At 37.2% G+C, this 26,000-nt stretch overlaps 1 long non-coding RNA gene across 1 annotated transcript; it reads right to left on the bottom strand.

The window, feature by feature from the left end:
• Positions 1-11,916: 11,916 nt before the first annotated feature.
• Positions 11,917-16,038, bottom strand: LOC137464739 (uncharacterized). Its single transcript, XR_010994393.1, has 2 exons — positions 12,606-16,038; positions 11,917-12,522 (listed from the first exon to the last, which is right to left on the bottom strand). It is a non-coding gene; the product is annotated as an uncharacterized lncRNA (long non-coding RNA).
• Between the last annotated feature and the right edge of the window lie 9,962 nt (positions 16,039-26,000).

A 26,000-nucleotide genomic window follows, 5' to 3' on the forward strand; every position in this document is an offset into this window, starting at 1 on the left:
AGTGATTTTATAAGAGAAATAAATCATCTTGATTCAGCAGCAGATTCTGCAAAGTGCTGAGGAGACAATAGGATTTCGTGCTCTGACCTGCACAGGATTAAAGGTGTTCCTGCAGGATCTACCTGTGAGCTTCCAAAGGCCACAGCAACCAGTCAACTGCTCACCACAGGGCACTTACCTAAAGACATCAGCAAACTGAGGTACAGCCCTCATGCCAGATGTGCCAGCATCCTTTCTTAAGCCAAGACAGTGAGCTTCTTGTTCTGCATGGATCCTGACATTTTCCATGAAACTTTTATTGTCCTCTTGAGCAATAAGTAACTAGCTATTTGAAGAGGTTTTTTGCACATTTCACAGCTCTTCTGTTTTCCTGATTGAAGTAAGTGGCATTTATAACAGGAGAGATCAGGTGGGGAAGATTTCTCTAAGCTAAGGATATGCTAAATTATGCTGTCTAAATCTACAAGCAGATGTCTTGAAATTACTAGATTCACCTGGGGAATTTATTTCTGCCAGAAACACCAAATCTGGCTCAGTCTGATCCTTTCAAGCTCACTCAAGTAAATCCTTGTTGTCTTCATAGATTGCTGTGTCCAAGTCACGTTTATAAACACATTTCCCCCACAGAGAAGTTCTTCCACGGCACCTTTGGCTGTTCTGTGAAAATCCAGCTTCTGGCACCAACTGCTTTATTCATTTTGTATCATCAAATGTGGGAACCGAGTGCCACAAAGCAACCCCACCCCTCCCTTTCCAGTCTATACAGGATTCACGCATCCAAAATTTATTGTCAACTTGGAGTAAGAAATCTGCACCATGCATAGGTTGGAATCTTTTAATCTCAAAGAGTAATTATTCAGCCAGCACAATAATGCATGAGTCAGATGGGGTGGCTCAGTGAGCAGGCCCAGCAGGGCAGCAGCTCTCAGCTCTGCCACCTAGGAGAGGCCAGGACTGGTGGGTGCTGTTTATGCCATACTTGACAGAGGTGGAAGATGCATTTTTACAATAGCAACACCAGTCATGTGCTGGCATCTTTGAAATGCTTTCTGAACATTAGAGATTAATTTGAGCCTTTCTGTTCCTGAAAATGTGTGAAGGAAAATACAAACAAGGCAAGCAAATGAAAACATACAGCAGAGACAGAGAGCTGCTGCAGTGCAACCCTCCTCATCACCACAAAAATTGCCTCTGGCATAACCTTGATGCATTCAGGGTGGCAGGATATATAGGTCTCATGAGCCAAGGGAGCAGATATAACTTTGTATGTCCCTAAAGACCTCAGCAGGTCTGTGTTTCCAGCAGCATTTCCTCTCACCTTAGGGGGATAAAAAACCTTATCACTGGCTTCAGAATTAAATGTTAAGAAACTACAGATGATGTGTTCATGCTAATCAGCCTCACCCCAAGCATTCAACACTTTTGCATCCCACATATGATGGGAGGTGCCATTAATCTCCTATAATCTAAATTATGCATAAAACCTTATAAAAGTTTGCTGTGCCTTTAAAATTACCTGAGGTGCAGAGCAAATGAGGGGTTTAAGGACAAACAGAAATTCAAAACAACAGTGGGCTGAGGGATTTGGAGCCAAGGGAGTGGCTGGTGTGGCAAAGGGTGGGCCACTGAATAGAAGATGGTGATATTCAAATTCTGAGTATTGTTATCAGCTAGGTGGAACATTCCTTGTTCAGAACCAGAAACAACAAGTCCTGAAAGCAAAGTAGAAACAGCCCCTACCTATATGGGCCAGTGAAAGCTTAAACAGTAGGGAAGTGGTAATGCTAATGCCTGGAAATGTTCAGCAATATCTTGGAAATGAAGATAAAGAGTTTTAGGTGAGAGTATGTCATCAATGAATTTCATAAGAGAGCGAGCAGAGTGGATCAGAAGGACTCAGGCTGGTTTATGATCTATCAGTATAAAGGACAGGACCTGGAAGCATGCAGATCACCAAAAGGTGCCAGGATGGAGCTAAGACAATCTCATGTAATTAAGAAATTAGAATGTTCCAAACATAAAACACCAAGTTCACCTAAGGCCTAGTTCATTTGCTGCTTCTGTTGATTTTCTTGGGGTAACAGTATATATTCTGCCCTGAGAGATGTTTAATCAGCCGTTCTGTTCAAATAATGGTTTAAGCATTATTCTGTCTCTAGGTGTCAACCTCTCTACAGGATTGATCTTGTAGGCTACTTCACATCAGAGAGAATGGTGTGATTAAAAGCTACACAGATAATCACCTTGGGGTTTGGTTTCCTTTTTAGAAAACTTGAACAGAGAAACTAAAATTCATGCTGGACCCAATGTGAATCTGTAGTTATTGTAGTGCAGTTCCATGCCTAGCTTTCCAATTCTATGTCTAACTGCCCTGAAAGGTCCTTTGCCAAGGCTTTGTGCAGGAAAACACAATTCACACCTTGCATCTAGATCAACATTTTAGTAATATGATTCTTGTGGGCAAAGGCAAGCAGATTTTTGTACACTGTGTGAACCACAGGAAACTTCTGTCTGAATGCTTTGACTGCATAACATTTGTAAGGTAAAGCAGCTGAATCTGCCTTTTTTCACTACAGGTGAGCTTTCACCAGAGTTATAAAGTTCTTACATTGGAGAAACAAGGTTTATGAAATTCACAAATAACACACCTGAATTAGCATAAAAGAGCCCTGACAAATCCATGCTAGTATGCAAACATACTCATAGAGCCAAAGAGCAGTTTTAAAAAACTGGTCTTATCCCTTTACTCAACAGAGTAGTAGCTCTTTGAAGGGACTGAGAGAAAAAGACACCTCTTGCAAAACTTGTTCAATACACCAGAGAATAAGGTGGTAGGCAGCATCTAGAAATGGGGAAGTTGCTTTTATATAAATTGGCAAATTTAGAATAACTCCAGTTTCTCTGTATGGGTCACTGTAAAATGTTTCTTTCAAAACAAGACTTTTTAGGGCATCAAGGACTATACTGGTAATGGTTCAAAGCTGCATTATGGAGGTTCAGCCTGGACATCAGGAGGCATTTCTCTAGTGCGAGTGTGGTCAAACACCGCTATCCTGGAGAGGTGGTCCATGCCCCAAGTCTGTCAATGTTCAAGAGCCATTTGGATAGTGCCCTTAATAACGGGCTTTAACTTTTGGTCATCCCTAAAGTGGTCTGGCAGCTGGCTTAGATGATCATTGTATGTCACTTCCAGATGAATGATTCTAGTCTAGTCTGGTCTAGTCTAAAAAAAGAGTGTGGAATCCCTTTAATGTACAACACATGCTTTCTCCAGATTGCTTTCCAACTCTTCATATCCTTCCCAGGAAAAATAAACCACAGGCAAGTCTGTGGAAGTAAGCAGAATGCTACAGAGAGACTGGTTTCCAATGGGGAGGGACAATTATTTTTGAAAATTTGAGCAGAGAGTAGTCCAACACAATCCATTCCAGGTTCCCAACTGTAAGTTTTAGCTTCTCCACTAGGGATAAGACCCATGCAGGACACCTAGAGGAAAGATGTGTGTATAGGTCACAGAAAAATCAAAAATCCAGGTTCTTGCCTGTAACCTTCTGTACTATGCAGTTAGACTGAGCATGCATGTCTGCTTCAGATCAAATGAATGGATTCAAATGTGTCTTGTCTCATTCCTCCTGCTGTTGTGCCATTCTCTTCTAACTCAGTTCTGGGATCTTTAGCCACATGGAGTAATGACTACTAGTATTATATAGGAAGCTGTCCACTGAGGCTGGATCTCCACTTTATTTCTGTGAGGAACCTTTGGGCACTGAGCATGCATGGTTCTTACAGCATAAAGAGGAGAAATGGGCAAGCATCACTCCCAATGCATGCAGCTCACTGCATCAAATATGTCTTTTATGGAAAAGCCCACAGCGTTCTTCCCTTGCACGGCTGCTGAAGAAAATAAAAGTATTTCCTAGTGTCAAAATGTGGTAGTCGGACTGATTGTCCTTACTCAAACACAATGCAAGTGCCACACAAAATCCCAGGAGTACAGGAAACCAACAATGTTGTTTTACTTGTTCTGTTGGTCTTTTCAAAAGGTCCTGCTACCACAGATCACTCTAACCACAGCCCTTCTGCACACAGGCAAGATTAATCTCATGCTGAAGTAAATCCTGGGCCACTTGGACTGAAATAAGACACAAGTTAGTATGTTCATGCTACAGGGGTTGCAAGAAGGTCAGCTGGCATTAGCAGCCTTTTAGGAACTGCTGTTTCTCAGGCTACAGCTGGGTCAGGCTCCACCACTCTGCAGTCAGAAAAGCTCTGAGCATTCAGCAGGCCAAGCAAAGCTCATTGAAAACAAGGAAGAGCGAGGAAGGAGAGAGGAATGACAAGAGGCCAAGTGAGAAGAACATAGCTAGTTGTTGTATAGTAGAAATCTCCTGCTAGCTTTAAGCCCAATGGTAGCCATGGTGCTTAGTGTTCAGGAGAAGAAACACGACACAGATAGCAGGACACAAATGTTAAGAAAAAAGAATGACTGCCACTGAGGCAGTTGTTTATTTTGGTCTACTTTTGCACTTACTTCTTCAACATCAACCTTACTTAAGCTTTCTCTGTAATGGTGTAACTCAGCTTTTGGGCTCTTTCCATTAGGAGCTAAATGCCTCCTGTGTGTAAGGTGCTGGACAGTCAAAGATGTATCTTCAGACGTGTTCCAAATTAAAGCAACAATCTCAACAGAGTTTCTGAAAAGCTTGTCTTTATGCCAAATACTTTTCTTTCTAGTTACATCTGATGCAACATTGCTGGGCTCCTCTGCCTTCCTCAGATATACTCTGTAACTACCCAAACGAGTGTAACAGAGGGAGATAGAAATAAGCTACCTTGCAACACTGAAGCATTACAAGGAATGTCAACAGACCTTTCTTTCCCCCGACTATGCGCAACAACTTCAAGGCTATTTCCGTTACCTTCAGGTTTTCAACCTTTAAAGCTGGAAGCACGCTGGAAAGCACAACATCCTCGGCTGACTTTGCATGTAAGAGTTCCTGAGGCAGAGGGCAGCCATGTGCTGGTGCTCACGTCCTCCACCGGTGCATGCAAGTATTTCATTCCTCCACCTACTATGAGGCTCCTCTGACAGTATCCCCATCATGAAGTTTGTGGTGACTGGATGGATGAGACACCTAAGAAGAGACAAACGCCAAAATACACTTAAGTACACTTTGCTCCAAACTTTCAACCTGACTGCAGGCACAAGCATCACATGAGTTTCATCTCATTTTCTCTTATTTTAAAGTAAAATTGGAAATACATATTTATAAATAACAGTGGGAGAGGGGAAAAAAACCCAACCTAACCAAGAAAACAAACAAGCAAGCATAACCCCCCCCCCAAAAAAAAAAAAAAAAAAAAAAAAATCCACCAACAACAAAACCCACCAGAAAAGCCTCAAAAGTAAAGCTTTTGACACACGGCACACTTTTGCTGTTTTGAAAAACAGCACACTTTTCCACTTTAAAGATTTAATTTAGATGAAAGGAGATTTCATTTAGATGACACATTAATTTTCTTTTCATATTAGTCATGTCAAACTAGCTTGCTATTTATCTGAAGTTTATTTCCTATCTGAACTATGTACAAAATGGAGGTGGCATCTCTTTGATCAGAGCTTTGTTTCATTGTCTTGATGGTTTCTCTTTCATTCACAGGTGGACATTCAGGTGTGATTTTAGGAGATAGACGTTTTGAAACTCTTCCATGTTTAGATGTGTTTAAACCATTGTCTGTGGTTCTTCTTTTCACAGAAGGAGAATTCCACTGCCCGGGGCAAATAAATATGTAAAAATACACAACTGCAAGATAGAAAATTTACAGATTGACTAATAAGGAGAAAATTCTATTTTGTTTTCTCCTAGAAAGTAATGTAGGTAATCTGCTTAAGTGAGAGATGCCTGCTCCCTAATGTTGTGCAGAGCCTGGGACATTCCAGCAGCTTCACAGCAGAGTGAAAAATGCATATTGGTGTGAAATGTAGCATCTTATTTTTAGTTGTTTATCATTTACTTCTGTTTATGCGTTCTAGGAAGGTACAAGTGAGTACATTTAAAATATTGACTTTCTAGTTGCAATCTGTAGTGAGTTCTGCTGGAGAATGGAAGACTATCTGCAAAAAACAGATTACCACAGTTTATAGCCCTTTATAGAAATAGCAGAAAACCATTCTTATTATATCTGTTCATGTTTTATTGCAAACATGTCGTTTGTGCTCATCAGAAAGATGACTATATTGTTATCTTGTTTTTAAAATCAAATTCTCTCTTGTAAACTATTATATTGCATGGCTATAAGGACAAACTATCATATTGGAAGTTTTTAAGATAGTAAAATGAATTCAGTTTATCTCAAAATTATATTTGCAATTGTTCCAACCAAATCTTTATCAATTGAATAATGTTGTATTCAACAAGAGCAGAAAATGCTGTTTAATATTGAACTGTAATATCATTGTTGCAATAATTGTGTTTTCTCTATTTAATTCCTCAACATGATCTTTCCCTCATTTTATTAAAGTTATTTTAAACTCCCATTTCATGGGAGGTTCACCACTAGAGGGCAACATGATAGGGTCGATTTTACAATTTATATTAGGAAGAAACCGTGAGCTCTAAAGCTGTCTTCTGTATTAAAACCATTTAACAAAACTTAAATGCATTACCTCATTTATTAAACGTTTTCACCATTTAAATTTTCAAAAGAATGAAGAAACTGTGTTGCACATCAGTGTACAAAAGGAAAAAACACAAAGATGAAACCAGAATATGTGAAAGAAGGCATTCTTTTCAGAAGAAAATTACAAAAAAGAGCACAGAGCACCAATAACATTCTTGTTGTTCAAACCCACTGAATTTTTACTCCAAGGTAGGTGGAAAATTGAGGATCTAGAAGGAGAGAACACTATGGTCTTTTGGTATCTTTTCAGGCAGAGGATGGTGTTTAACATACTGTAACTAAGGGCAAACTTCAGTTGAGTCTGAGCATCTGTTGATATATTACAATTAGGTACAACAGCACACAGTGTCTTAACTATGCTGGCAAGAATTTTATATACAGCCTCTCTTTATATTGTGTATATAAGTACTGCCTTACAGAAGAAACCAAAGCTGTATTTATTGAAGAACTGACAATTCAGTTAAACTGAAGAAGACTGATGTGTAGTTGATCAAAAAGGAGGGAGAGAGAGCTACAGGGTTCTTAATAGCTAAAACAAGAGTGAACGATTTCAGAGATTATATTTATTCTTACAAAATTAAGACTGGACTTTTCATTTCATGTTATTTGCCTTCCAAGTAATTTGCTTTATTTTTAGGTTTTATTTAAAACTCAGAGATGAGTTATAAAGAAAAGCCATTTGAAGGCGAATTTGTAACAGGATGCTTTCAAAGACAGGATTTCCTTAATCCAGAAAATAGGATTTTATGCAAAACCAGTATCTAGACAGTCTTGATATCCACTTAAAATCATCTAGGCCAAATGAAGAATGGAAGAGATTTATTTACCCCAATATCCATGGCAGTAGCAAGTCCTCAGTTTCTTATACTGAAACCACAGGGTTACCAAGGATTATGAACAAAAGCCCCACTCTGGAGTTCTTCAAAGTTCGAGACTGTTTAGTTCCAGAAGGAACTGACTGCTTTCCCACATATGAAAACTATTACAGAAATTACAATCTCCCTGGTTTCAGTATGGTAACATTTATACTTATCTAATTAGGAAGGCAGAAAGACCTGGCTGGCATCACTCCCTGAAACTTAGGAAGTCATTACTTGCATGCATGCAGTATAAAATTAACAACACAAGATACAGGAATAGTATGTTATCAGTGAGAATGGAAGGCACATCCCATTCACAGGTTTGCAGGGCTCCCAAATCCTGGTAAAATTAACTACATTTTATGAACATCAGATATAGTAAGTGCTTGTTTTGTATAGATAGAAAGGACTTTCCAGAAAATGGCTTGTCAGTCAAAAGTAAGACAGATAATGAAAATGACTGCGAGCTCTGTGCAGTGGAAGTATGCTCACCAGAGAGAATCAAAAGAACAATAACTGGAAAGACAACAGAATTGCAGCAGTGCTGATACTTTGCTTTTAAGTGATATCTTCCATTTAAGAAGACTATTTCTCAAAAGGACAGAAAACACCTGAGAAAATAAAAGGGTAGTATCTTATTTAGCCAAGGCCACACTGTGAATCAAAGACATAGGAACAAAAATTTACCTCTGCTACCACCTGCTCTGCTCTCCGAACAATGTTTACTGCTTACCTTGCTAAAAGCACTGTTTTTACTTGGCGCTGGTCCTTTCACAAAGAATAACCTGAAACTCTCTTTTGCACAAGCTAAAATCACATCAATCAGAAGGTTCTGCTTCATCTTTATTTGTAGTATGTGTTCATTATTAGTTTTAATAAGTATAAAACATATATTCCAGTCAATTCTGGGGGTAGCACAGGTGCATTTATCTTCTCACTGCCTGAGCTCCAGCAGATTTGGCAGAGCTTGCACATGCTACCAGTTTCAACAAGCCTTGCAAGCAGACTGTAGTGCCGTGTTCGGAGAACACATCTGTCTTTAAGCAGCTAAATCCAGCACCACAAACAACTGAAACATCACAAACTTGCTGAGACTCTAAGGTAAATCTGACCTATATTCTAGTCTCCAGGCTCCTTTTAGTTTTCAGTTTCACTCAGCAAACTTCAGAGCCATGAAAGTATGTGATGAGGAGGGGAATAAAGACAAAAGTGATTTACAAACACAGGTCTAGCTGGAATTGCACCACTGTTTGATGCTTGAGTACTCGGGCCGGTGTCAAAACAGAGCTGAGATACTTCTTCAGGACACACTTTGATGAGAAATTACTGACACATCTCACTTTTAACCATCTGGCACCAGTTAGTCAGGGTTTCACCAGCAATGCAATGGCACTTGCAGCAGCTAATTCCTTTGTCCCAAACAAAGCACACTCTTAATTCTCAAATGCAAATCAGGAATTTAATGGCAATACACAGCGTGGTTTTGAATGGTCAGAATTGTCTTCAATGGTGCTTAGAGTAAGAAGTGAAGGCCAAAAGTGCATGAGGCATTATGCTTTGGTTTCTCTCATGTTGGAATGTTGGCAATGCTCTTTCACCTCTGGGGTGCAGTATTGGACAGTTAAAGTAAATGGGAATTCTTTAACAGCTCAATAGAGCACAACGGCTGCGTCTTCCATGCATTGTTGATTTAGTTTGACAGTACCTGCATTTTATTATTTTTTAAGTCTGTTTGGAAGAAAAATCTGTTACACTGCTTATAGTTTCCTAATTTGAAGCACTCAATGTCTTAGGTCTCCCATAGCCTGGTCACCTAGGGCCAAATAAAGGCACACATTGTAGACCATTAATTAATAAAAGAGGTCTAGACCTTGCATCATTGCCTGTTCTTTCCACATAAACAGCCTATCACCAGAACTGGAAAGGTTCAGGACTTGCTAGCTGTAAATGCGGCCACAATCCTGTCACATGCAAGCACAGTTCTTCTCAAAAGTGAGCCTTGCAGTAGTCAGAGCTCAAGTCACAGCACCAGTATGAAAAGAAGAGAGTGCCACCAAGACAGGTTATATGTGAGTGACAGAAAGATTGTGGGGTTATCAGGAAAGGAAAATTAGTCAACACTTACAGTCACATACAAACACTCTGTGTATTTATAGCTCCAAGTTTAGCAATCTCCCAGGCAGAGAATCAAGTATCATCTAAACTGTGCTGACTTGAGGGGAGTTATGCATGTCCCACAACAGTTAATAAAACTGGTAGCTCAAGCTCAAGTTTATGTAACTCTCTGTTCTACACTTCAGAGAACAATTAAGTAAAACTACAAAAAATACACTAGGAGTACAAACAGTATGACCAGGATACAGGTCATACACAGGATCTCAACTGCTTTTTCACTTAGGAACTGAATCCTTTCAAAGACTTACCTTTAATTCTGAAATCCTGCTTTTATAACAAATAAATTAATCAGTCTTGAACTAGGAAGACTTACCAGCTTCTTCTGTTCAAAACTAGTATTTTAAATCTACAAAAAAATTCTACTTGCAGCTGTAAATGATGAGTTATCTCAGATTTTAACTCCTTTGCTCTAAGTACCAGCTTGATGTTTTTTACCCCTCTCAATATATTCTCAGAGTCTTGACAGAATCACCACATCTCTCAAGGGACAGACCCTAAAGGATATTTGAGTAAGCACTTAAGAAATGCACTTCTAAGGCTCTCCCATGACATCACTTTAGCTTAATTAAACTTCCACAACCCGATGGTACCTATTTCTTCTTAAACCACGCTTTCAGTCCCAGCCTTAGAACTTCATGCTGTGGAGTTGTGTTGTGGTATTTGTGACTGAAAAGGGAAAAGCAATGATAGTCAGTGACCTCTAAGCCAAGACATCTTCCTGTGGAATCTCTAACTTAGGCCTGTGCTGTAGACTTCTTTGCTCAGAACTTTGCATAAACAAAAGAATGGAAGAATGAAAAAAATTTTCCAGACCATTCTGTTCCTTTAAAAATAAACATTTTCTGTCTTCATCTGTCTTAAAAATTAGCTTTGAGGTTTGCAGAGCAATAGCATATCTGTTTGTTACTTTTCATACAACAGCAGCAAGCCTTGACATTTGTTATCTCACGTAGTATAGCTCTCTAAAAGCCTGCAAGATCAGGAGCTTTTCTATTAAATGTTTTCAGCACATTTACATGGCTATATTAGTGTCCAAACAATCAGATTCCCCCTCTCCAACTGAATTTTGCAAACATTTCATTATTGAATGTTTTTAATGTGAAACTGCTAGGCTAAATGAAACCCCAGATTATGTGTTTTATAAAACTTAATAGCACAAGATCTACCAGTGTGTTTAAAAAATATTTTTTTATTTCAAGTTGAATAACAGTGTGCTAAAGAAGAAAAATAATCTCTCCAGGGTTTGCAACCCATGCACTGGATATTTTTTAAATACAGATTTTCTGAGCAGTTATGCTATTTCCAAAGCAAGAGTAGTAAGACATAAAACCTTTCAGTTCAGGGTTTGTTAAGTAACATAGTTAAAGGAATGTTTTGCACCTGCCAGTTTTAAAATTTCATCTGTGGCTAACATAAAGAGTTAGTCAGTGGCAATAAAGCTGAAAGCTACAAGAGTAGATGTGACCAATATAACAGGTTATTTTGCTGGTCTGGCATAAGGTGGACAGGAAATGTTGGGCTCCTACTTAAAATACTTGTTTCATTCTCCCTGTTAGTTTAGTGTTTTCTCAGCTTAGCCCTTAATTAGTCCTTAGACAAACTCACCTTGAATAAGGGCCTCAGGCTGTGGCACAGATGTAAACACAGTAATGAGCATTTTGGTTAACCTCTCTACAGAGGGACCAAGGCTTTGCAGCTTTCTGTCATTGACAGGGACCAGAAAATCTTTGGTGCCATAGCAAAAATTTCTGATTTGTCAATTGAATTCTGAATATCTGAATTCTGTCCATGGGCTATGTGAGCTTCTCGGCTACCTGAGCAGAAATCTGGATGACCACTTGGAGAACTGCAGAGGTGTTGCTACAAAACTGTTCTTACTGTTGAACATCATGGAAGAGTCTGTTAGAATCAAGGAAATATTTAATTTCTTTTACTTATCACTGAAAATGCAGACTCTAATCCTCCATTTAAGGTTTAAATATTCAGGTCCACATCCTAGGAATCATTGGGAAAACTTACTAGCAACACCTCCTATCAGCAAGGTAATGAGTTGCAGGAACACTGAGTGAAAACCTTTCTCCATGTAACGGGACTTTTTTTTTTTTTTGTATTTCCTTTTTATAGCATAAAGGAAATGTAGCTCTAACTAGAAAAAAATATTTTGATAAAATGTAATGGAAAAGGATACATATAACATATATGGGAATGAGGGACAAAGCATGGAAGTGATTTCCCTGATCTCCCAGAACATCTAAGACCAGTACTGCTGGTATATTTGTGTGATGTGTGGTAGCCCATGGCCTTTTTTTTTAACAGGTTTTGGATTTAGAACCCAGAAGAAAGAGATATTGAGCTTTAGATAGGTTGAACCACATGGCCAAACCTGCTTACAACATATACTAATTTAAATGTTTGGATTTCATAGAGATAGTTTCTCATTCAGAGTAATAAGATTTTTAAGCTATTTCAAATATGTTGCAAATGCTCCATCTGCCTATATTTTCACAGTCCTTGTATTGTGCACTCAGGAACATTTTAATGGCTATTTTTCTCTAGTGTTAACAAGAGCCATACGCCTTTTTCAGTTGTAAATGACAGCCTTAATTTTCACCTTGCTTGCTTAAATCTCACAGTGAGGAGGAAATGATGGAAGAGGAATGCAAATAGTTCTAGAGATGCTAAGTAAAATAAAATTCACAATTAGATGTAGAATACATCTTGACAACACTCAGACATCTTGACAATATTCACTGCACCAACAAAAGTATGTGCTGAATTCCACAGGTTAACAGAGATGAGAAGCAACCTAAAAAAACAAATAGCATTAATTTGCATTTGAAATTGAAAGTGTAGCCTTGCTGTGAATGTGTATTATGGAAAGATTCTTACTAGGCAGGGAAAGACTGATATATTCGACCAGTTTTACTTTCTTCTTGCCAACAGATAAGTCTGACAGATGTTGTATAGGAGAGGTCAGTCTTTCCTTGTTGGAAACGCACAGATGGATCACAGACAACAGACACATCTATATGTTATAAGCAACAATATTTTATTAATATTTTTAAATGTTAAACACACCAAGTAGATATATATTTGCATTATCCCTCCCTGTCAATGTCATCCTGGTTTACCACAACTTGTTTGTGCCACTGCTCAACCATTACTAATGGAAATAATTCTATAATACTGATTTCTAGTACACTGGAGAGTAGATAAGGTCTTATGAACATTTAGATAGGTTATTTTAGACAGTATGAGTGTATAAAAATATTATTTTAGGTACAATAAGTATTACCCTAGGGACACTTTATCCATTAGACTTCTGAGACAGTCTGCCTTCCACACTGAGTCAGCAGGATAGCTCTTTGACCAACCAGTACCTCCAAAGAGCCAATTCACTGTGTGGCAGCTCATGGATCATCTCTGCCTGCAAACAGACCAAAGTTCAGCAGCCATGCAGCAAGCCAACTAAAACACAGACCCTTTGCTTTGCTGAAAAAGTGTACAGACTGGCTGTAATGAGTCAGTCAAAAACTTTTTGCTAAGGATGACTGAATGTAAAGGCACAACCAGGATAAAGGACAGGAGAAACGGGTCTATAGCAATGCCATAAGTTTGCAGAAGAATATTCTACATTTGACAGGCACAGCTTTGTGTTCCCATTAGTGATTGTTTTGAGCTACAATATGATTTTAGATGTAAGCTATTTCTCAAATAACGAGTGGCATAAATTATTTCCACATCTTGTCATCTCTTGTAGGCTTCCCCTCTCACTGAAAATTGATAATTTATTTTTGAAAATATTCAGTATATTGTCAATCTAGTATAAGTAGATAAAAAGTTTATTTCTATAACTTCATACAGTCATATCTTCAGTGGAAAGAACAGTCTTCATTTTCTTTCAGAAGTTCTACAGGTCAGTTGAACATTCAAATAAATCACCATGTATATGAAGACAGGACTATTTCCAGGTTCTCCTCCTGAAACTCTCCTGTGTGATTAATTTTACAGCAATAAATGTTTCATCCAGCTATTATCTCAGTAAGTTAGTTGCTGCTTATTTTCTCCTTATTTATTTCACTTGAAAAACCTTGATGTTGGAATAAAATGCTGGAATAGTCATGCTTTAACACATGGTTTAGGATCACTATAGTATCTTCAAGGTTAATTAATTCTGTTAAGTCGTTGGTTTGAAACTAGATAAGATCCAGATTCTTCCATCCTTCATCTTGATATAGCCTAATAAAATTGTCTCTGTTTGAGAGAAAACTAGCAGAACAGGAAGTTCATTCAAAGTCTTTTCCTGCTAATGTTGTAAGTTCAGATTCAGAAGTTTTTAACCGAGATGCTTGTATTTCTGTAGCAACTTTTTTCAATCTTTTGTCTTCTGCAAGACAGAGACAGGAGAGAAGAAAGAGGAAAAAATACTGAGTTTAAAGTTATGTGTATACCTTGTATCTCCCTATTTTTTGCACCAGAGGTAATGGGCAAGCTAATAGCTCAAGAGGATGAAATGCATCAGTGTAAGCTTTTAAGTTTTTATTAGGATATTTTAGTACCCTACTACAGGTGACAATTTTATCTTGTGCTGTTTAAAATCAGTAGTTTTATACCAAGTTACAGAATGATTTAGCAAACTCAGGCAGAATACAATAGCAGCTAACCATTGATTCTACTAAGTAAACTGATATACATTTGTTAAAGAGTATATTACTATTAATGTAACTTATTATAAAGAAAAAAACCCTAACCACAAGAAAAACTTTTGAAAAAAATAAACAAAATCTGATAAACTATTCTGTAAATGTTAATTATCTCAAATTAAGACTGATGAAAGAGGATCCAATAAACTCCAAAAAAAGCAATAAACACTGTGGAACAATTTGCAAATGATTGAAACAATCATTTGGTCAGGTTGGGACTCCCAGCCCTGATGTCTCACTGCCTCTGCCTTCAGAGGCTGTGTATGTTCATTGCTTAACACCAAAGGGGCAGGGGAAGAGAGTAAATTATGTGTGTCACTCATAAAAAGCAAACAGTATCAAACAACTTCGCAACATAGCAGATTCTTTGACAATAACTATGTACAGAGGCCAAGGCTTTTGTGTCATGTCATTGATTTCAGTGGAACTAAACCAGTCTGCACTAACTGAACTTTTGGTCTGATATGGCTTTTATGAAGATATCAAAGAAAAAAAAAAATGTAAAGTTTCCACCAGCCAGTTCTAAATTATCTTCCCTGCTCCCTGTGGAAGAAAGGAATACACATTTCTTTCCATGCTGTCTTTGTAACTGCTTTGTCAATCAATCTGTAGAAGATTGTAATGGTGACATAATCCTTGCATTTTGGAAAAGTAATTTCACTCTAGCTACAATGAAAGACAATTCCAGTAGGAAAACCAAACAATAAAATATTGTTTCCAGTCAAGCTTGAGAGTGTTTAATTTGCACTGCAGAGTGCCAGGGGTGTGTATTTTTAGAAACTGCTCACAGGGTCTGTGTTCCCACCTGTGAAAGCCTTGTAGGAGCTCCTAAGCACTGCATTGTCTTCATATAGAATAAGATCTTCAGCATGAACGATTCAGAGCAGGGTTTTCAGTGAATAATTATCAGGACCTGAGCTGACTCCTATCCTTTGTATCTGTGTCAGTTTCCCCTGAGAGTCAGATCCCTTATGCACCAAACATCTCCACTCTGAGTACTGAAACTTGTAAATCTAGCAGGCACAGCAACTTCTGGAATCATCGCTGAGGAGGTTGTTATCCTAAGTCAAGTACTTGGAATGAGTTATTTCACAATGAAATAAAATGTTTACATATCTCCTTAACCATAACGTTTTCAGTGATATTACACATGCCACTTCCTTTTGGTCCTCAAAGCTCTACACTATAGAAGTAAAAATCTCCAAAAAGACCCTCTCTTCAGACCCAATTCAGAAGTGAAAAATACATTGTAGGAGCAGCTGAATCACTTCATTTTGTACTACAGGTCAATATAGCTTATTTGCATTCATTTTTCAGTGTTCTTGAAGCTTTCTCACTCCTCTTTTCAATGCCTTCTTTGTCCTCTTTGAAATTCTGTGATTGCTCTCATATTGCCTGAAGTGCTTGGAAAAATCTCATTCTCCATGGAGAAGGCAGAATAGTAGGAATAGAGCCCTTTCTGTTCTGGTTTGCAACTAGCTTTTAGGAGAGAAGAGACTGCCATTTCCATGTAAACCTCTATGCACAGGCCATGAAAGCATAGGGTAGCTGCAATCACAGAAAAGCACACGCTGTGGTGCCTCTTTGAAGCTCTGCAATTTTTTCCACTGTTCCCTTCATCCAGGTGTACCTCTCTGCTTCAAGTCTGCAGGAAACATAACACTTAACCTCATAAAAGCATTCTGTATTGTCTCTCTTATTTTGAAGTGGAAGGCTATAGTAGCAGCTCTCTAGTTTCAGGATCCACAGCTTTTTTCCTTCTGGAAACCAGCCATCCCCCAGCATGCTGACAGCATTTTTTCCATCTAGTCTCTTCAGAGCTAAGAATTTCTAAATTTTACATTAATTTCCAAATGCCTATCCATCTCTCAATACATATTTTTTACTCCTTCTGTTCCAAAAAGAAAATGCTTATAAAGCTTCAGTAAGTATAGTTATTTATATATTACTAAGATGATATATGGAGCATGTCACACCCAATCACATGTTAGAAAGTAATATTTATGTTTGGTAGGAAGAAAAAGAAGCAAAGCAGGAAGGAGCATAAGTGTAAAAGAAAAGAAGAGGAAGAGGAGGAGAAAATACTTCAGTTATGAATGCAATAGAGAAATTGTAATGTCTATAAATAAATTATTTTTCCATTGATTTGTCATCTATACAGGTTTTTCTTTTATAAAGTAGTTTCACTTATTGTTGTAATCTCTTGTTCCAAACTTTTTTCTGATTTTCAGTGTCTTATCTATTTCTGCTACAAATGCTTATACCTATGGGTGCTGGATATTTATATGACAGCAATTGCAACTCTGTATACTCAGAACAACCTTCCTCCTTTTTTCCATAGCTCTCACTTTATTTTTCCCAATCTTGCTGCAGGAAACACGTGCATTCCTATGTAAGAAACTGACTTTGCAGATACTCTGACTGATGTTTCTAGTACAAACTTCAATCCAGCAAAGTAAAATAAATCCAGTCTATCATGAATAAGTTTTTTTGAGCCCATGTAAAGTACATGGTCTCAAACACATTCATCAGTTTCCACTGAACCAGGCCTTGCAGTTTTGTGTTAATACTCAAAACATTATGGTATAGATATTTTTTTCTTCTCCAAATTTCAAATGCCCAAATTGCACATGACTCTTCTTTGAAAACCTGACCCCAATCTCAGTTCAAAGTTCCATTTATCGAATTTCCACAACAAAATATGAAACCTTCTATTGGTAGTATCTTTCTTGCACGTATTTTTGTTCTGATGAATTGCTAGCTTTCAATTTTGAACTAAGGTACTTAAAATAGACACATTAAAATATAAAAAGTACTTTTTTTATTACAACTAAGATTGAAACAACGAGCAGATTTTTGCTGTTAATCTTAAAATAATTTATTTTAAATGTTCTTTTATAACACACCCTACATGTGCTTCAAGTATTTAAAGTCCATATTCTCTTCTTCAGACTTCAACTCAGTAATGAAAGCTTTATTATTCCAGCAACGAATGCAGAATTGTACTTAAAAATAATGTAATTTCTACAAACTGACTAATTCTTTATTAGCACAGATCAAGTATTGATATAGTTCTAAGGTAACACTGAGAGTTAATCTGTTAAAACATAGTTTCTGTATCATTCTGAAAGATCAGGAATGCAAAGGAGGCTCTTCCAGCCCCATCCACAAAAGGCTGCAATTCTTCTTGGCATTTTCACAAGCTGCCCGAGGCAGGGGAAGTTCATGAGCCACTCTTTCCCCTGCTCCTCTGTAAAAAAAGAATCTAGCTTCAGGCAGGCACCTGAGGATTTGCTTCCCTAAGAAAGGTACTTTGCCTTCATTTTAATTGGTAGAAAGAAACAGTCCAGTCATTTTTGACTCTCAAGAAAGTAATAAATTAGGTTAAAATTTAAAAGAAAATCAACTATGTATTTGAAATGAAATAACAAAAAGAATAAAATGGTTTTGAGTATTTCTCTTTGAAATCCTATTTTTTCCCTAAAAGCACATCAGATTTTGCTCTGATAATAGAAAAGAAAAAAGATATGTAACCTGAAAACAAAAGGACTCTGAGAAGCTTGTAAACCTACAGAGCAAATTTTGTCTACAAAATCTGAGTATTTATCTTAGATATAATCCTATAGAATTGCTTGTAAGTATAAAGCAGGGTCTTTAAATACTTTTCAGTTTTCCTCTTAACAGGTTTATGTACCAAGACTACATTTTAACTCTTTCATTATTAACTCAGGTAATGAAACTGCCTTCCTCTCCCATCACAAACGACTTGCCAACACCCAGGCTGGTCAGTGGTATAGCATTCCGTTGTCTGGAGATGGCAGCAGTATTCGAAAGCAGAATTTTCACTGAAAAACTCTCTTGCATACAGCATATTAAAGTGTTGCCTTTGTGGAGGACTGATGTGGACGTAGGTAGGCTGCTTACCATTTAGATAAAGATTGACATACCTTTTAAATTTTGGTTTTAAATATATAAACATTTAATTTACAAAATGTCAGGAGTGTGTGTGACGCACATATGTAGATACTGTAATATACATTTATGTTGGTATATGCAGATATATTGTTATGTACAGATATAAGTGTAGATACTGAAAACAAAGGCAAAATTGAGTGTTAAAAGGATGACTCTGATGTTCAGAAAATCCTCTAAACAAGACCCTGAAAATGACAATTATTCCAGTTTTTAGGATGGCTCACTGCTGTAAAGGTGTCCTAGTGGTAATCCTAAAAGCATATTTCTAACACAGAAACTTGTAAGTCAGACTGATTTCCTTGCAAACATAAATTCTAATGAACAATTCTCAGCACACCTTGAGAACAGAGAATCCTTTATTCCAGTGCTCCAGTAGTTTTCCCAGTTTAATTGTCAGAAGAGGTAAGAATTCATTAGAGAAATCAGATGAATAAATCTGAATCATTCATTGCTACAGAAAATTTCTGACTTGCCTATCCAAATCTGATGGAATTGAAGTGTTTTTTGACTGTAACACAGACTTAGAACAATTTCCTGGGAATTATGAAATGTGAATGTTACTTTGTACCGAGTGCCATTTTAGTGAGCAATTCCATCTCTTTAACCCCAGAATATTCCCCTGCCTCCAGCTGCTTGGAAAATCTTCTGTAAAGCAACTATCTACAATTTCTCTCTAAAGACCTTCATATTACATCATTATGTGATTTTCTTTTCAGATTTTCAAATTTTGCTCTAAAAACTTGGGTATCTTGAGTAGTATTACCTTCAGAATCCTGTTCAAACAGTTCCTTGCTTTCTCTATTCGTCATTTGTCAAAAATACGCCTCACAACTTTCTGTCTGTGCTTGCTTTTCAGATTTAACAATCAATTCTGCAATAGTACTATCATTTTCTAAAGTGTAGATTTTGCTTTACATGACTATATGGAATTCCCAATCACCTCAGATCCAAGCAGCGACTGGAAAGTTTTCCTGTTTCAGCCTTTTTTAAACTTTTATTCAGCACTTTTCAAACACAATTAGACAATGTTTAAAAAAGGAGTCCTAGATAGCATGTGATTAAGATAGTAGGATTCATTCAGAAGCAAATTCAGAATACACTCCTGTCATCCTTTTTCAAAATATTACTTCTTCCAGCTTTTCTCTTCATCACCAGTTTCACTTTACTTTGTAATGTTAGTCCTAGGATTTTGAGGGGAGCATTTAGTTTTAGCAAACCAAGGATTAATTAACTGAAATATGCTATTAGGTATCATGAAGCTTTCACAACCTCTCAGTTTGCACATGTACAATACACTTCTCCTTTCTCTTGTGCCTTCTTTTAATAATTGAGTCTCAAATTAATCTCATTCAGTTCTGTCTGGCATTTGCTTCTCTTCATTGACAAGCTCTTTTCTTTCATACTTACCACAGCATTATGCAGCCCACCACTGTCACCAAGTTTATCATAAATGAAGAACACACTAATACTTACTTTCTCTCTGAAAGTCCCATATCAGTGTGCCTTATTACTAAGGCTATACTGAAGTAAAGTCACAAAAATAGAAACACAACAAAGAAAACTGCTGTATTCCTGTGATTTTAATATTTTTTCATATATAACCAATGCTATCAAAACTTTTTGTTGGTATACAGAGTTTAATATCTCTCTGAAAAATTTTCATCACGTAATGCTTAAATTTAAGGACCTTACTCAGGTCTGTAATAATTCTCAACTTATCTGGCTTTATCATAATTACTGTCCAGAATCCAGCAGCATATTTTTAAAAACAATCTGACTACCATAGCAAACACAAAGGTATTTCCCTTACTTTCTGCCACCTAGAATATAATAATAAAATAATATAGTTATCTTCTTGGTGCTATGTGAAAGTCCAGTAATTCATAATTATTTTTATATTCTATTGCAATACATGGGGGTAGGAGACACCATCTGTAATGTATCTTGATTTATATAAATCATCCAGTCATTGAAGCTTTTTTTTTTGTACCGTGTACAAAGTAATTAGGCAGCTTCTAGATGTGATGGTAAATATTGGGATGGTAAATACTTTATGCTTCATCTTCCTGCCCAAGCCTTTCCACTCAAAAGTGAAGAATCTCTCCACTGAAGTCAAGCCAACTGAAACCATCTACTGCAGTTTCAGTTAGTTTATTTCTGGAGTGGCAAGCTTCTCTTCAGTCAAACCTTTTATCTCTGTCAAGAAACCCAGCCAAGACTTCATTGCTGTTGGCTTAGTGGGACTTGTCCTTTTGCTTAGTAAGTATTCTGCAGTTCTTGGAAAACTCTGAAGAAAAGTTGGTGGGCTTATGCGTTCCTTTTATTAAAAAAAAAAAATGACGTAACAATCCTCTTGCCTAACATCTCTGAATGTGTTGAGATCATTTAATGAAAGATACTTGTCCTTGTAGCCAATAATTTTTCTTTCATGTTCTGCTTTAAATAGGCAAATTCCTTCTTTTCTAAAACTCTCAGCATTTTATTTGTGAAACAGAATTTTTACTATCCTTGCAAATAGTTGCTGTTTCCAAATTCATGTCCATCTTTCCTATGTATTATATTTTTACGTTAATACCTAAGTCTCATGGGAAACCTCACTCAAAACTATTTGCCAGACTTCAGCATTTCAAAAAAGCAGTTTTCAATTCATTCTGGGAAATAGATTTTATATTTGAGCCCTGTGGATTGTGTCAGGTGATCTGACATAACATTTCCTAGAAATTCATGGACCGGACTTGTGGAGTGGCATGCTCTAATGTTCCACTTCATGGAGTGGCATACTCTAATGTTCCTTAGGCTGTCCTGACTAGCCTACAGTTAACTGCTGTGGAAGTTCTTGCCAGGATCCACTCTCTTGAATAGGATTGTTCTTGGGATGCCATAATAGACACTTAAGAAAGTGCATTAAATCTAAACTCTTGTTAGAGCAGTGCCTAGTTCTAAACTAGCCAATCTCTCTGACAGTGGGAATTGTGGTGGCTTAGCAATAAAGATCTCTCCACCTACATCCTTGGATTCCTTGGTGTCAGCTCCCTGTGTTACAAATTCGTGTGGTTTTAAACAGTCAGAAGTTCAAGTTCAGCTTCTTGCTGAGTGCCTCATACAGCTTAAAACTGGGAGGTAAGGTGAATCCTTATATTCTTTGCAAACACGATACTAGCCTTGAGTTTCCTGAACTTGGTATTTGTCAGTATATATGACGATGCCCAACTTCAAGCTGGTATCTCCATACCATAGCCTGGGAATTTTCTCAGCAGTGGAGAGACCTCTACCTAGGCACAGTCCAGACAAGCATGAATCACACATGAGGTTGGTGAGGCTGTACTACTTTGTGCCAACACTGTAGCTCCTCAGAGATGCAGGTTAAAAGTACCTGCTTTGTGGACAGCTAGGCACATACTTTTACACAGCCCCCTGAAAAACATGGGCTGTGGATGTGAAGAAATGATAAGAACATGAGGACTTGGACCTCTGGTAGCCCATATGACCCCCAGAATTATTCTTACAGGACTTTTTTAGGCAAGGGGTCAAATTTGCTACAGACCATATGAATCATAAGAAGAGCAATAGAAGACAAACACATACTAGATTCTTGTCTCCATCTAGCTTTCTCCAGCCAAGGACTCATTTAAATCCCCTCAGAAGGGTGAACATAGGACCTTAATTAGAAACTCTCACAAGTATTACAAATGTCATCGAGTGACATGCTCATGCAGGAAATTGTAGGCAGATACAAGCACAGCCATCCAAATCAGGATCAGTTCTTTCCCTGAATACCCACAAATATTTTCTTTGTGATCTGCCTATCTGTCAGAATGGTGAGTGGGAAAACTGACATACCTCCTTCCCGTGCACTGCCAGCTCCTGCGGTGATAGCACAGTGTCAACAAACACTGCATCAATGAAAACTTTGTAGATTGTCTCCACTTACGGTGTAACTGAATCAGAGGCTTATCAATGTCTGGAAATCTTAGCCTACAACTCAAGTACATATATCTTTATTGGGATTTCAATAGGATAATATCTCTTCTGAAATTAAACACAGTGCCTTACAGCAAAAAGGGAACGGGAAGGGAGAAATTAAATATCTTGTATCTAGCACATATAGAATGTTGAAAATATATAAGTGTAGCAATAAGTGATAATGAGTAAATTATCACTTATTGAGTAATTATGAAAAATAATTACAGAAAAATTGGTTACCCATGGGAAAACCCCTATCCACATAAAACAGCTGAGAATGCCAAGAAGTTCCCTACATTGAATCAGTAAGCTGTGTTTTCTAAGAGAATAATAATAAAGTCTGTTTCTTTTATGCCTTCCATAAGCTCTCAACCTACAGTATACTATGTAGATGTGGACTACCTTTTTACAGTGTGACTTCTGAACAAAATAAAATTAATGGCCTTTTGATTCCAAAGGAATTGACTAGAGGAATGATCCTATCAAAGCAGGTAGTCATTATTTTATGAGCTTGTCCTACCCCTAACATAAGTGCAACTCTTTAAAGAAACAGTGACATAATACAAAGTTATATTAATAAGTTAATATTATAATCACCACTTAATTATAAACTTAAAAAGATAAACTTAAAAACAAAAATGAAAGTGTCCACTGAAAAGCAAAAACTTAAGTGTCTTCGCTACCATGTAACAAAAAAGTGTAATTAGCAATAAAATAGGATACTCTTGTTTTGACAAATGGAGAACATGGAACTCCTAGAATGCCTCTCCTACATGGATGCATGACAAAGGCAGAATATTTTTAAGTTGTTACACAGAAATTCAAAGATAATTTGGTTAATTATTTAAATTTTTCATATAACAAATTTGAAATTCAAATTGAATTTCATTGAACAAATTTTCATATAACAAATTTTGTCTTCAATTCAGATATATTCTTTGAAAGCAATTTCTTTTGTACTTGTACAAGTCTCCAAGATACATATGTGCATGGGGTCTGTTTATTTCTACCAATTTACCTCAGTAAGTGCTCAAGAAGAATAAAGCTTCAGCTCTGAAAATGGCTGGGTACATCTCAGGGACACCTACAGACAAATGACATATTTACAGAGACCACAATACAGTCCAAGCATTAAAGAAATTGTGATGCCCTTTTAAAAGTCTGATTTCAAATTCAAAGTTATTGTATATTGCATCTTCAATTTACATCCTCTGCTCAGAGTTTCCTATAGATTTTATTGCAGAGGCACTCTCATTTTCAGGTGGGTAGTTCAGGATGCTTCACATCACCCCAAGTAAGTGCACTATGCACTTAGCCACAATTCTTTTGATCTTTGGACTTATGCACATTTTATGAAAGCTGTTAAATGCTACTCTCCAAGGTTAGTATTTGGAGGTTCTGATTAGGTATTAGAAATATTTTTTAAACTGAAAGAGAGGTTAGGCATTGGAATAAGTTGCCCAGGGAAGTGACGGAATCGCTGTTTTTAGAAGTGTTCAAAAGGCATCTGGATGTGGAACTTTGGGATATGGTTTAGAAGTGATTATGATAGTGCTGTTGGACTTGATGTTCTTGAAGATCTCTTCCAACATGGATGATTCTGTGGTTCTGTGATGCTTGAAAAAGTCAATATTTTTTTTTTCAAAAATATTTCTTTTCAAGCTCAGTAAGGGAGTCTGTGAGAGGCTCCTGTAAAGGATCTATTTTTCTTGCGCAAGTCAGTAACTTTCTTACAAACTGACTTAAAGACACTATCCAAGACCTTTTGTGGATGTAAAGAGACCTGGCAAAACTCCAACTCTATTTCTCAGAAAACAGAACACATGTGTACAATGCATATTGAAAGTTATATGTGTGTGTTTGTAGAATGAAGAGCAATAAGCAACCATTTGTGAGAGAAACTGATCTTGAATCTGCAAAGTAAATGGTGAAAGCCTAAGCTACAGAAGTTTGGCAGGCACTGTTCTCATATGTAACCCTATTTCATCACACCAGAATACATCTATCAGATTTCCAATGCAAACCACAAGCTCTGATTTGCCACTCTGAAAACACAAACACACACAATGACTTTAGAAAACCACATCCTGATTCCTGACCATTTGTGTATAAATCCTCAGCCCTGCTCAGCTGGGTTATAATAAGAAATCATGCACCAGGGTATGCAAACATGTAGCTGCAGGAGAGGGGAAAAACAAGGCAGAAAAAAGGAAAAGGTAATGTAATGCCAAGTAAGATCTGGGAACAGGATTATGCTCCCAGAAGGATTATGAACAGACAAGCAATATAGCACAAATTTTGTAGTACAAAATACTACATATGCCATGAAGGTCTTCAGCAGCTTTTGTGGTCTGCTCAAACATTTTGCCTTGCTTGGAACTTCTCAGTAGCTATGAAATAAAAGGCCTCTATTGAAGTTTGTGCAACAACTGCTACTCCAAATGGCTGTATTTGGCAAATAGCAAATACAAATGGTAAATATCTTAAAAATGGGAGGTGACCATCACATACATAATTTCAGTATTCATTTTCTTTCTCCCACATGAAAGGATGATTCGCTATGATAGCTGTAAGCCATTTCAACATGTGCAATAATCAGATAGTTTCTGTAATTCTCAGGTGGACAAAGGCAAAAAGCAATCTTATTCTCACAGTATTGCTATAATCCTATATAGATCTCAAATACAAAGGTAAACTGAGACAGCCTTTTTGCAGTTTATATCACTAATATCTTTCCATATGAATATCACAGTTTAGGATACACAGCACAGTTAGCCTAACATTATTAAAATCAGCAAAATTAATCTCTCACAGGATCTTGAGCTTTACCAGTCTGCCCCTTGTTCAACTTGTCAAAAGATTTCATTCCTAAGTATACCCTATCTTGTAGCCCAGCAGAAACAAATAAGTAAAGCAAACATATATACACAAGCAAAGCGTAGAAGTCTGTTATCACAGAAGCTTGTTACTTTGCCAACTGTAGAACACCAAAACTATACAGTGAAGCTCATGGTGGATTTTTTTTTCAAAACAAGGAGAGGAAGATGAGCATAATTTGCATCACAGCTAATCTTTGCATCCTCTTTCTCACTGCATGTGTAGGCTTTCTGCTGTTTCTAAAAAGTCCACATATTTGCATCTTAATGAATGAAGATGAAATCAACATTACTGAGATGGTGTCTGAGGAGGAGTGGAATAGGAGAATAAGTGTTCTGCACCCACAAAAGAGTACTTAGGAAAACAGTCTGCTGTTGTTCAAAATAGTAGAATTTAACTGGTAATTATAATTGGCCATGGTGCAGTTATACAGAAAGAGTGCTAGCTTGTGTCCTAGATACATCAGAAGAAATGAAATAATAAAACTAATTTTGCATATATGCTTATATAAATGCGACATGTTGGGTAGCAGGAACTGAAAAGTGTATCAGATTGATTTTGGATCTCCTTTCCGTTGACTCCATATCTCACCTGCAAGAGTTATGTTGTAAACACGCCCAGAAATCCTCTGTGTTTCCACTGCTTCAGTTTATAGCCTGGCATTTACCAGATGTTACGATATATTTGCTGGTGCAATGTGAATCAACCTACTTATTAACTAAAAAAGCTAGTAAGATAAATAAATAATACTTCAGCAATCAATTGT

Source organism: Anomalospiza imberbis, chromosome Z (genome assembly GCF_031753505.1).
Source record: "Anomalospiza imberbis isolate Cuckoo-Finch-1a 21T00152 chromosome Z, ASM3175350v1, whole genome shotgun sequence".
In the NCBI taxonomy this organism is placed as follows: Eukaryota; Metazoa; Chordata; class Aves; order Passeriformes; family Viduidae; genus Anomalospiza; species Anomalospiza imberbis.